The following is a 12,918-nucleotide window of genomic DNA, read 5'->3' on the forward strand; positions in this document are numbered from 1 at the left end:
GGTTAGTGGAGCTGTTATTGTTTTCATGCTCTTTCATATGACTGTTTGAGGGTCCCTAATACCAAGACTTAATAGTTAACCCTAAGTCTAACTTATATCTGACACCAAGTCAGAATGGTTAAAGCTAGGATATGGTGCTAGAGGACGTATTATGCCAATGAATTTCCTCAAAAACACAGCTACAAAAAAGTGTCAGACTCATCAAAGGTATAGGACCTTGCACTTTGCACCATTCTCACACCGTTTTCAATATTGCACATATCATTTAGAATACTGCATGTGAGCCATCTTTATCAGTATTTCACTGTATTTTCAAAGAGAGGTGTGGTGGCTCAATGATGTCATGACTGGTGCAATCTCAGTGTAAGACAGTCTCAAGTTTAGAAACCCACAGCTCTCAGTTAAGGTCAGTCAAGGTTTATATTCTGGTTTAATACAGGAAAAACATCTCCAGTGATTTCAAACCTGATGTCACATTCCCTTTTAAATCATGAATGATGTCAGCAAATGATCGCTCACATGGCAATCAAGTTTGATCAAACCATACACACACTGTCCTGATAAAGCTGATTTGAGTTACTAATCACTTATTGATGTACTAGCAATCCCATAGTAAATGGACTAGTTCTTACATAGCGCTTTTCGACTCTGTCTGAGCACTCAAAGCATTTACACAACTTGTGTGAATGGGTAAATGTAACTATTTACAAATTCCCTTCTATATGAAACTAAGCTAAGTGCTTACTGCCTAACATTCACACACATTCATAGTTGCGTTGGAGAGTAACTTGGGCAAGATACTTGCCCAAGGATACTTTGGCATGCAGCCCAGAGCAGCCAGGAATCCAACCACCGACCTTCTGATTGGTAGGTGACCTGCTCTACCTCCTGAGCCATAGCCACCCCAATATAGTAGAAATTTATGGTAACAGTTCTGACTAAAAGAGCATCTTCTGTGATAAAACCTTTATGTCATAACTAGGAGTGCGAGTGGACTCAAATGCAGGACTCTGAAGTAAAAGTTCAAAGGTTCATTTACAACACAGGTAAGAGGCTTCTTGAAGAGAGGTCCAAGGTCAGGCAAAGAGCTACTGTACGTTTCTCGCCACAGGAATATCTCCAAACAATCTTTCCAAGTTTCTTTCCAGGGTTTCTGCACCAAAGCAAGCAGAGTGAGTCCAAAGCGTGAGGAGCCAGACTTTAACTACTGTGGTTAGTTCAATGATCAGGAGTCGAATTAAGGATTTCTTCCAACTTAAATAGCAGCCAGTGACGAGTGATTACCAACAGGTGTGATGATTGCCGCCAGGTGCATGAAGCCAGTGCGCGTGAGTCCAGACAAAGACACCACCCCTGAAACACAAGACCGGGTTAATGCACAGACACATATATACATTCGCACTGAGAGAAAAGCGGGAGAAAGAGGAGTTAAAGATAGAATATGGTGAGTCAGCATATGAGGACTAGGAATATGAGACTTTAGGTGAGACCACTTTGGCAGGTACTGTTTCCAAGGTCAAAAATGACAATTGTTTAATGCTACAGTCACACTAGGGAAAACAGTGGTTGGAGGCCTCGGCACAACCAAAACAATAAACTTGGGATCTTTGTGGCTTTGAAATGGTTGCTTCAAAGGCAAGGACCAGGTCTGTGTCCACTCACGGTCACTCTGGATCTTCAAAGCAGCTCTGGTGCATCGAGACAGTAATATAACAACAATAAGATGGAGATACTATCAGTTCGTGATTGAATGGGTCAAGCTGGCAATTGCCAGAACCTCAGATATGAAACTGAAATTCCTCCACAAACAGTTGTTGCAGCACAACGATTTAACTGCAAAATGTCAACCTTGCTTCTGTATACCAGAAAACAACTAGCTGACGACCAGTTCAGTCAAGCCCCCTTATAGCAATGAGATACAATGCAGATGAATTGTGCTCATTGAGGCAGACTGGCTCCAGTTGATTGCAATGTGGTAGCAATCTGTCTGTGCTTATAAATTAGATGGCAATTGTTTGCAAATCTTTACCAACCTGTCTGAGAGTGATTGCTGTCAGTCTGAGTCAGACCACGATTGCTGAGAGACAGGTTGCCTCCCACCAGGCAACCTGTGCAATCGCCTTGTCATCCAAAGTGGTTGCTCACAGGTTGGGGTGTAGCACACTCAACCTCTGGTGACCACTTGGCAGCTGCAAATACTTGCAATTACTTGCTGAATGCCAAAAAATGCTGGGCACACCAAACCCCGCCTCTGGAAGAGTGTTCATGTGAGTGTCCCTCTCCAAATATTGAATCGCTGAGATAATGTGTCTATAATTTTCAAAGGTTTAAAAAGTTGGACTAAAATAACTTTCATTCATGAATGTAAACAGAGTTTTCTGTGTTAAATTCAAGTAGTCTGCAAAGCCAGAATCTGGATCGGATCAGTTTGCTTTCAGTGACTGAACAAAAAAATACTGCCAGATGCCAGTGCTCCCCCTCAGCCTCCTGGCAGTAGAATATTTAGGTGACACAAATCCCCTGGAAGCACAAGTTCTTGAACACATAATTACAGGTCTCAATAGATTTTAATAGGGTGCATATGAACCAGGAATATAAAAAGGCTAAAATCATAATAAATATAAACCAGTGAAAATACTGTCACTTTCTGTGATTGGTATTATTATGGTGAGAACTAAGTCGTCCAAGATGTTTAGTAGATGCATCCATGGTATGAATTTGAACATGTTAGGTCACATCGTTCTTGAATTATCACGTTCACAAGATGCTCAGAAAACTCGACCTCTGACTCCGACCTCTGACCTCCGATGATTCAAACTCATCCAAGATTTTTAGCATCGACGGTGTCAGTTTCAGCATCGTAGGTGACATCATTATCAAGTTATTGCATTCACACAATTTTAAGAAAAACTTGACCTCTGACCTTGACCCGATTATGACAAAAATGTAATCAGGTGATCTAGGGGCCATCTTTCATGCAAATTCGTTATGAACTGGACTGGTATAATTTGCTGTAATTTTGTTAAAAAACAAACAGAAAGACAGACAGACATACGAAAAACAATCCCCGCTCCCTCCTCTGGTGGTGGGATAATTAATGCCGTCACTTGGCAACCTCTGACTGTTCCCTACTCGCAGGGAGGATGCGGTGCTGTTTTTACTTTAGTGTGACTGAACCAATAAACAAGAAACTGAATCAAAAGGCAGTCTGACATTGCTGAGCGTGACTGGTTACTATTACTGCTGACAGATACTAACATTCTCCAACTCTTCCCCTCTTGTAACCTAAACTCTCACTGCTGTCATACCTTATGCAGTATCTGAAGAGTGAAGCTTTAGATGTAAATGTTCATATATTTTTTTCTATGCATAATGTATGTGTATGTTTTTTTTTTTTTTTTTTTAATGAAAAAGACAGTTATGGTTTAGTTCATTGTTTAAATGTCCAGAGGTGTTTTTTTGGATGAAATATGCCACAATCTTCATGTATTATTCTTTATTGCTTTCAGAAAACAACATGAAAGCACCTTTCAGTACCCACACCATGCATTCAGAAAACTTATTCATGTCTTTCATTCGGTGGCTGTGAGATGACAACTGCTGCAGCATCATTACCAGGTCAGATGTGTTTGCACTTCCCCAGCTTCCTCTCAGATATTCAAAAACAAATGATCACCTGCAGGACTGTGACTGTGAAAGCAGACTCTGATCTGCTTCCTCTTTGCCCTGAAGGACCAGCCATCATTTACTGGAACTGCTGTGACCGAGTCTAGCCAGCTGATTTGGGTTGTTTCAAAGCTGTAAGTCCACATAATGATGCTTTGCACTTTTCAAATAGAGATGCTCGCTGTCCACAATGTGCAACTTCAATATTTCAGTACAACATCTTAGACAATTGTGTCCACATTGGTCACGTGATTTTGGGGGGTTTTAGACAAACCGTAGAAGTCTTCCTTTGCATATCATTTTTTAACTGGTGTGCCTGAAGCCTGGAAATTTAATAGTTCCAAACTGTAACCGACTAAAGATTAATGTCACTAAAATTCTATGACCAAACTGAAATGATTTTAAATGACAGATGTTTTTCTGTTTACATGAAATGACCAGATCATGGACAGAAATTGTGGTCAAAGAAAATATTGTGGTTCGTCCTCTTGGGGATCTTTACAATCAAATACTAATTTGGAAATGTGAGCATTACATTAAAACAAAGAGGAAATTTGAAGCTGGCAGTGGTGCTATATTGCCAGTAGTTCCCAAGAGCAAGCCTGCAGACCATAAACGGGCCAACTTATCACCAGGTGAGGAGGAAAGAGCAACAATTCAGTCTTGTTTGTAGTTCTGAATAGTTAACATGAGTTTTGAGGCCTGTTCTGTGAAGAAGGATTTGTTCTTATTTAGCTAACTTAAGGGTTAACCTTGGATTTTCAGCATTACCAAAGCAGCTCACTTCCTCCTGGAGTACACTGCCATGTTCAAAATCAACAGGTATGAAATCACCTTGATCCTACTGAACAATCAATTCTCTTGAAAATAACAACACTGTTCCCCGATGATTCCTTTATACACAGATGATCAGTGGGTCTAAAGTTTAATAGAATCTAAAAGCTTTCTTTGATGTGCATCTGTGATCAATTTAGAATCTTATATTACATTTTATTCTTTTTTTCCCAGTTGGCTGCAAACAATTTTACATCAACTTTATTGTTTGGAAGCATTTATAAGAACTAATAAATCTTATAAATGATTTATGCAGCTGATTTATTAAGCTGATGTTGAATTCTGATATTTAATCTTTACATGTTCTCAGACAATAAACACCATCAGGGATGCTGCTGAAATCACATCTAAAGATCGACTGTGGACCTGTTATCTATCAGATTTTTCCCTGATAGGACCGTGATCCTTTAAAGTTGACCCTTACTTCTCTACTGTTAGAATTTGGACTTCTGTTTTACACCTCAAAATAAAGGAAAACTTTTGAAAGACTGGTTTTCCATCCCTCTGTAGAGTTTCAGACTTGTTGAATCAATCAAAGCTGTTCTGTGGAGGTTCATCACATTCATGCTGGTTCTTTCTTTGTCACCTTTCTGTGGCAAAATAATGAGTAAAAACAACATCTCCAAACTTTTGTTTTCAACATCAGAGCTAAAACAGTCACGATATCCTGCTAAAACTGTTACTTTATCAATTCACGTCAAACTTACATCAGCGGTACACTGTGTAACGTGCTGTGGACATGGCCAGAATCAGTCAGTACTGATCGAAGATTCACTGGAGGTAATGTAGTTGGTGTTATATCCAGCATTTTATATATTTCAAGACTGGAACATGTCATCTGGAGCATGTTTTCACAATCACTGAAGTAATGGTTGTTACAACAGGATGGTAAATCATTCTCAGGAACTGGAAGATGCCTAGAGAGCCTCTTTATCAACACTGGGTGATTGAATTCAGAATAGAAGCTGCACATGAAAAAAAAAATGTAATAGGATGCAGGATGGGAAAGAAAGAAAGTGCTCCTTTTTTTTTTTTCATTTGTAATTGTCTCCTGGGCGATAGCTGGTCAATGCAAGTGACTCTACATGCAGCCTGACCCCTCCCATTGTCCATGCTGTGTGGTGATAAGAGGTCATTTGAGCTATCATCTGCTGTGCAACTGCAGAACAGGAACACAGCTGCTAAATGGCAAGAAGCTATTTGATGTTGCAGTTTTTTCCCCAGACATTTTAGCTGTATTAAACAGACGGAAACGTCCACTGATTAACCAACTCCACATCGCTGACCAGGAAAGTGTGATCATTACACTGAATGACAAACATTGCTTTGTTTATGGGCTTTTCAGCATGCTTAACTGAGATGCACACGCAACATACCATGCTACCAAACTTACCAAACTGATGTGCCAATAAACAGGGGAACACCTGCTAAAAATGTCAACTAACTCCTTTCCTGTTGTCATGATGTCTTTTAAAAATAATGCCGTGTTCAGTGTTGTGTTAATTTGGGCTGGGCCACAGCAACAGTGAGTTGCTAGCTGGTCTCCAGACTAATAAAATGGATCTGTTATGGCTCTCTGCACCCACAGATCTGTGCTCCTGTCACTGTCAGAACTCTCACTGTCACGGTCCTCCTGGCTGACTCACTCAGATTTCCTCTCTAGTTCTCTCTCCCTCTCTCTCTCTGTGTCAACCACACCTTGTGTTCCAGGGGCGGGCCTTCCTTCATGCACCTGGGTTGATTAATGCACCTGTGAGGAGTTATGAGATCAGTGGCTCCCTGTTTACGCTGGAGGAAGGCACCAGTGCCTGATTGTTGCTTTGACATTCGTTAGTAGAACTGGCTCTTCTGAATCTGCACGTTTGTCTGCCTGTGTTATGAGATCGCTGCTGAACTTCTGTTCCCTTCTGCAGAGGAGACCTGAAGCTCGTGTTGGTTCGAACCTCCCAAACTGCCTCGCATAATCCCACTGAGAACACCTTACTCCTCCTTCCATCAGCAAATGTGTTTTTGTTTTTTTTTATGTTAATGTTGCACCCTTGAGCAAAGCACCACCAAAGCAAGCCTGGACGGCACTGTGGTAAAACAGCAAAAACTCTCCACACAGGTGTCATGTATGCATCAGAGCTGAGGTGGAGCCAATAAATGCCTGTGCTTACTGCACAGTCATTTCACCTGGAAAAAAATGGCAACACCTTGATACTGAAGAAAAAAAGTTTATGCGATGGATGATGGTGGGACTTTTTGTCCGGATGTAAAAGAATGTTAAAGCTACTCAGTGAGTGCACCCACCTGGGAACAGGGAACGAGAGGAAACATTAAAGAAAAACTCCTCCAATCCAAAGAAGTTGTACTCCCCAGGTCACCGTTATTAACAGTTATATAACAGTCCATTGAATAACTTTGTTCAGCAATTTCTGGGAGTATCAGGACACTGCTCCTTCAACATCAACAACATCCTAAAAATAGCATTGATTTCCACCAAACATTTACTCACCATATGTGTGAATAATCCACGGAACTGCTCCGGGTGATAGTTGGAGATATAGAGGCAATTACACAGTAATAGATTCAATCTCAGGCCAAGAGAAACATAATTGGCGAGGGAGCTCTCGCCTACAGGCCAGAATATTGTATACTGTCACTGTGATTATAGACACTTGGCACAGCATGGTGCTGTAGCAATTTAAAATCAGCATATGAATGGCTGACATTAAATAGAACACTTTAGATCATGGCTTCGATTGCGCTGTAATGTTTGTCTATGTCAATTTCAAAATACCCTATTTGTTTTGCTGCACGGCCAGTTGGCTGTGATTAAAAGAAAGGAACAATCTCCACTGTGATGTAGACTGTTTGTACGAAAATGCAAATGGGAGAGATGGAGTGGATGGCCAAAAGATGATGAGGTATTCAATGAAAACAGTGGGAGCTTTGGTACATTTTAATTTTACATAGTTAGCTCATGCTGCTGTTCAGAGGCCCTGCACACAAAATAACAAGATTTGGAATTTTAAAATCAGTGATTTTTGCAAACAAGCAGTGAAGAAAAAGACTTCACACATGATCTACATCATTTTTAAATGCATTATTACCTAAAAAATATGGCTCCTGGTTAGGTTTAGACATTAAAATCATTTGGTTACATAAAAAAAAAAAAAGAGTTGGGTTTGGGTTCAAATCCAGGTTTGCCACATCTTTTAAAGTGTTGTTCTCTAGAGAAAATACATGATTCTCACATGAAATCTAAAAATACATTATTAACCAGCTTGTGCTCACTGACCCAAAAAAAGTGGCAGTTCATGTCAGTAAGCCCAAAAAAATAGTTCGATTTTTCCTGTCACGAACCATCGTGAGATTACTACATTTGTGTGTTTGTGTGAGCGTCCTTTACAAAGGGAAGGAGATAACGCCCCACAACTCCATACAGCAGCAACACATTTAAAGCTTCTGTCTTGCTAATATTTTATGAAGGTAAGAAGTAATTTTGTTGCAGCAGTTAGAATAATAGTAATAGTAGTAGTAGTAGTAGTAGTAGTAGTAGTAATACAAATAAAATGATTTTCATATAAATTGGGATTTATGTTATATTCAATTGGAACCACTGCACTTCTCTTTTGTTGCTGGTAGCCTGCATTTCCACTTCATGTGCACCACTACAGTCAAAAGATTATTTCCATTTGCAGTAGTAGTGAGCGGCAGATCCCAGCTCCCAGCAGATCTCAGTGACACTGATTAGCATTAACGGAGTAGCTTTGGTGGAGGTTGGCTGTGGATGTGCAACAACTATGGGCAGAGGCTTAAGCAGTTTAAACTGCACGTTCTATATGAGCTTTGCTGTGCATGTTTATTAGGGTTTTAGCAGAGCCATCAGCTGACTTGGGCTGGCACTGACATCAGGTGATATGCCAGGACTGCTCAGGGATGGGGTATATATTTCCTACAATTTGCTATTTTTTTATATATCCCACCCATCCTTCAAGTTCAGGGTCACAGGGTGGGGGGGATCATAAATAGATGCTGTACAGTGGTATGTAAAAGTTTGATAACTTTTATGATTTTCCTTTATAAATCATTTCAGTTAAATATATCATATAGCAGAGGAACACAGTGATATTTGAGAAGTGAAATAAAGAATAAAGAAATACATTTTATAGGATTTACAGAAAGTGTGCAATAATTATTTCAACAAAATTAGGCAGGTGCATAATTTTGGGCACCCCAACAGAATCTCTAATGTAATATTTAGTAGATCCTCCTTTTAGATGTTAGATTCAACTCATTGTGCACACAACGAAATGATTGTTCCAGATCACTCCAGAGACGAGCATCTGCGGTCATGCAGCCAGAGACTGGCGCTACTGTTAGGCAATGTGGTTTAAGTGTCTTGCCCAAGGACACAATGCAGCGCAGGGACAGGGGCTCGAGCCGGCAACCCTCCGGCTGCAAGGCAAGCACCTACCCACTGCGGCACTGCCACTTTTTTTGGAGAATTAACAGCCTCTAAATGCTTCGTATAGCTTCCAATGAGACTCTGGATTCTGGTTGAAGGTATTTTGGACGATTCTTCTTTCCAAAACATCTCCAGTTCAGTCAGGTTTGATTGTTTCTGAGCACAGACAGCCCGCTTTAAATCACACCACAGATTTTCAATAATATTCAGGTCTGCGGACTGAGATGGCCGTTCCTGAATGTTGGACTTGTTCCTCTGCATGAACGCCTCAGTAGATGCTCATCCTTCAGTACCAACTGCCACATTTGTATGAGAGTTTATTCTTAATAGTTACTATGCTGTGGCTGTCAGAGAGCCATCATCTATCAGTGAAGGCAGATCTTAGATCAGATTATAAATGTTTACATTAAAGCAAAGCTGCTGTTTTTGTCTGGAAATCTGCTAAAGCTTTTTGTATCCAGTAAAGCAGAAATAATGAAATCCTCTATAAAAAAAAAACTTGTTGCAGCCCATCAGTGTGATGTTCACTGAACAATGATTTCATAAAGGAAACGATCATAAACTGTGGCAAAAACTTCATCTTAAACATTTGAACTTCAACAGCAGTTCAAGATATCCAGACATCAGTTTTGGGCAATTAAATCATTATTTACAGCTCAGATGAACCAAACTAAGGAAACCAGTCAGACTGTCTTACATTCAAGTTTGGAGTTTTGAAACCTCCTCATACATCCCACCCACCCCACAGAAAGACTGTAAATGTGTGGGAACCACTGAGAACTGTGTTTGACTCACCGAGGAACAAACTGCTTCAGCTACTGTTTGCATCTCTGGACATAAGTCACTGCTTCATCTGTGAGTCCAGTTTTTAGGAAATGTCAGAGTTTCACATGTCTAACAAAAAGCTCTGGCACCATAAAGTCCTCCATCCAAATCTGTTTGTGTCTGTGGAGCAGCAGCAGCAGCATCTTCTTATACAGGGACAGCAGCACGCTTTCTTCTATCTGCTGCAGGTTGAAGGCTTTAGGATGTGTTCAGGGGCAGCCTGGGAAACACAACTCTGCACCTGTAACCACACAAGCAGCAACACTTCAGTGAACTTCCATTGAACACATCATTTATAGTGTTAGTGTCAGCAGCAGCAGCCTTAAAGCATAAAGTATGTCTGATATATAAGAATAGGTAGAAATGCCTGTAACCTCAGCGGCAGTGTGGAAACTGTGCAAACCATACTGCTAGCATCAGTAATGTTGTATTATTGGAAAAGCTTTTGAGGGGATGACAAGACTGTACAGAACAAGCTGGAGGTGGATTTTTAGATCAAACCAGCTGTGCCTCTCATTCAGAGAAAGCTCAACTTTCATTTGAACACAAATCAAACAGGTGCTTTCTGCAGTAACAGACTCGGCTGTTGTAGGTAAGGAGAGAACTTCAGCTTGTTGTATAATAACAATTTTTGCATTTTCCTTACAAATGTGGCAACGTTTAAGGGCAAATAAACCAACAGTATAAGATGTATTGCCAAGAAGCATTGTTACAACAAAGAAAAAAAATCAACAAAACATACATTTCCTTACTTTTTTGGTTTGGTTCTCTGCTTAATTTACAGTCATGACTGAAGTGACATGCAGTGACGATATCAAATGTAAAAGCATGACCTGCATTTTGTGAGCTCACTAATTTTATTGTGAAACCATTCAAATCAAAATGTACCTGTACCAGAGGCCTGGGAGCTTGAGGGTTCTGCGCAGTATAGTAGTAAGTGCTAATTTATAGGGTGAGAAAGTAAACTGGGTTGGTCAAGCTGCATCTATAGACTATATGTGCAGGGCTGAAAGTAAGCCGGTCAGGTACGGCGTACCACAAAAAGATTCTGCGCCTCATTTCAAATTGTTTCTGAACTCCTCGTGCATTTGTAACACGTGTGTAACACATGTGTAACCCACAAGAGGTTACCTTCAAGTACCCTTGACAGTTGTGAAATATGGTAGAGTAAATTACTTCAATAACTAATACCAATACCACACACATAAAGGGATGTTGGCCTAATCAGAAGACTCTGGATTCATGGGGGAGCCTAGGTGTGAGCAACAACAGAGGAAGATGCACAGTTTATAGAAAGAGTAGAATATACTGAATGAAATGTCATTAAACCAACACACACACATATATATATATATATATATATATATATATACAATTAACAAACTGCGCGCTTTTCCCTTTTGAAACCCAAAGCAAAAACAACACAAGGAAAATAAACAATTAGAAATAAATAATCCAGTATGTAGTCTTTTTTCCTTTTTAGTCTTTTGTCACAGTGTCCATCAATTGTTCATGCAATGTCTCAGTTATAGTGACCAGTCGGGTCACTATCTACCGGTTTGTCCGATCCTTGGGCTGGGGCTCGCCATCCAGTTCTGGAAATGCAATCCAGTCTTCACAGTAGCACTATGGATCAAATAGTGCACCAACAAAAAACCTGACCTAGAACAAGGCCAGAATAAAGTAGCTTAAAACCTTGTAAACTAATATCCATTAGCTTAAAGCTACAATTTAAAGGGTTTTTCAGTCACTTTTCAAGTTTTTTCTGTTGTACAACAATATAGTTAAAGTTCACTGTCAAATATTACCAACACTTCAATAAAACTAATTATATTAGCTTATATGTGGTAATACAAAAATACGATTCAAATCTTTTAAAGAGCTAATGAAATACATGCAATACAATACAGCTAATGGTAGTGTAATGATTTCCCATCAGAAGGTGGATTGTAAAAACACATTAGCTTTATCTCAATCAGAACAGTAGCAAAGTGCATTAAAATACTAGCAAGTGCTAATAAAAGGCACTTCACATAGGCAGTAGCACCATGAACGGAATTAGCATCAGTGAAAATGCTAGACAGGTGCTAATAATAAAATACGGCAAATACATTATGAAAAATACAACATACACAACAATAGTTATACAACACCATAAAGCATTAACTTATCTTTAACTGAGTTTAGTGATGACTAAGGATGTTAGCCACTTTTCAGTGCATTGCCTGCGCTAAAATGCTAACTGAGCACGTGCAATCACGTCAGAGATTTCCAGCTTCCAACCCGGTCGCATCAGAAGCTTCTACAGTTCGATAAGCATGAAATTACTATTTTGGACCTTACATTTTGCAAATCGATTATTAGAATAGTTTCTCTCTTACCGATGCTCAAGTTTCGTCTGCTAATTTCCAAGCTAGCCACAGAAGCAACAAGTAAAAGGGGTGTGTTCATGCTGGAAAGTAGATATGCCCAGGAGAAGGAGGGGGACTTCCAGCCCGACCACAGCCGGACGTCGGCCAGCTGGGAGCTGGACTTCAGCTGGCCGATGTCTGGCTGGATGCGGCAACATTAGGTGGCTGCATCTGTATCTCCATACCAAACCGCACAGACATCTTTGTTGCTGTTTTCACCACAGCATATGGCCGCCTAGAGCTGTACAAGTATTTAGATAAGCTACAGGAAAAAGTTCTATATTAAGACACAGACAGTTTAATCTATATTAATAGAGATGGGGATTGTCCTCTGCCTTTAGGTAAATATCTAGGGGAGTTAACAAGTGAATTAGATCCTGATGATTTTATTATCGATTTTGTCTCTTCAGGGGCTAAAAGTTATGGTTATAAAACCAAAAATTTAAAAGTTGTTTTAAAAGCTAAAGGAATAACACAGACACATGATTGTTGTGAAAAAGTGAATTTCGAGAGTATAAAATCTCTTGTTGAAGGGTACATTGATAAATCACAGGTGGATTCTGTAATAGAAGTACCACAGCACAATATAGTCCGTGATAAATCTGAGTTTTCACTCAGAAATTCCAGGTTTATTAAAAAATTCAGGGTTGTTTTTGACAAGCGAAGGTTGCTATCAGACGGCCAGACACAGCCATTTGGATACTGAGATAAAAGATGTTTAATACTGTG

The 12,918-nt window shown here is 39.9% G+C and overlaps 1 long non-coding RNA gene across 1 annotated transcript; it reads right to left on the reverse strand.

Moving 5' to 3' along the window:
* Positions 1–1,039: 1,039 nt before the first annotated feature.
* LOC115778391 (uncharacterized) lies at positions 1,040–10,058 on the reverse strand. The gene is made up of 3 exons (XR_004019776.1): positions 9,749–10,058; positions 1,285–1,353; positions 1,040–1,153 (listed from the first exon to the last, which is right to left on the reverse strand). It is a non-coding gene; the product is annotated as an uncharacterized LOC115778391 (long non-coding RNA).
* Positions 10,059–12,918: the final 2,860 nt, after the last annotated feature.

The sequence above is a fragment of the Archocentrus centrarchus genome, chromosome 3 (assembly GCF_007364275.1).
Source record: "Archocentrus centrarchus isolate MPI-CPG fArcCen1 chromosome 3, fArcCen1, whole genome shotgun sequence".
NCBI lineage: Eukaryota > Metazoa > Chordata > Actinopteri > Cichliformes > Cichlidae > Archocentrus > Archocentrus centrarchus.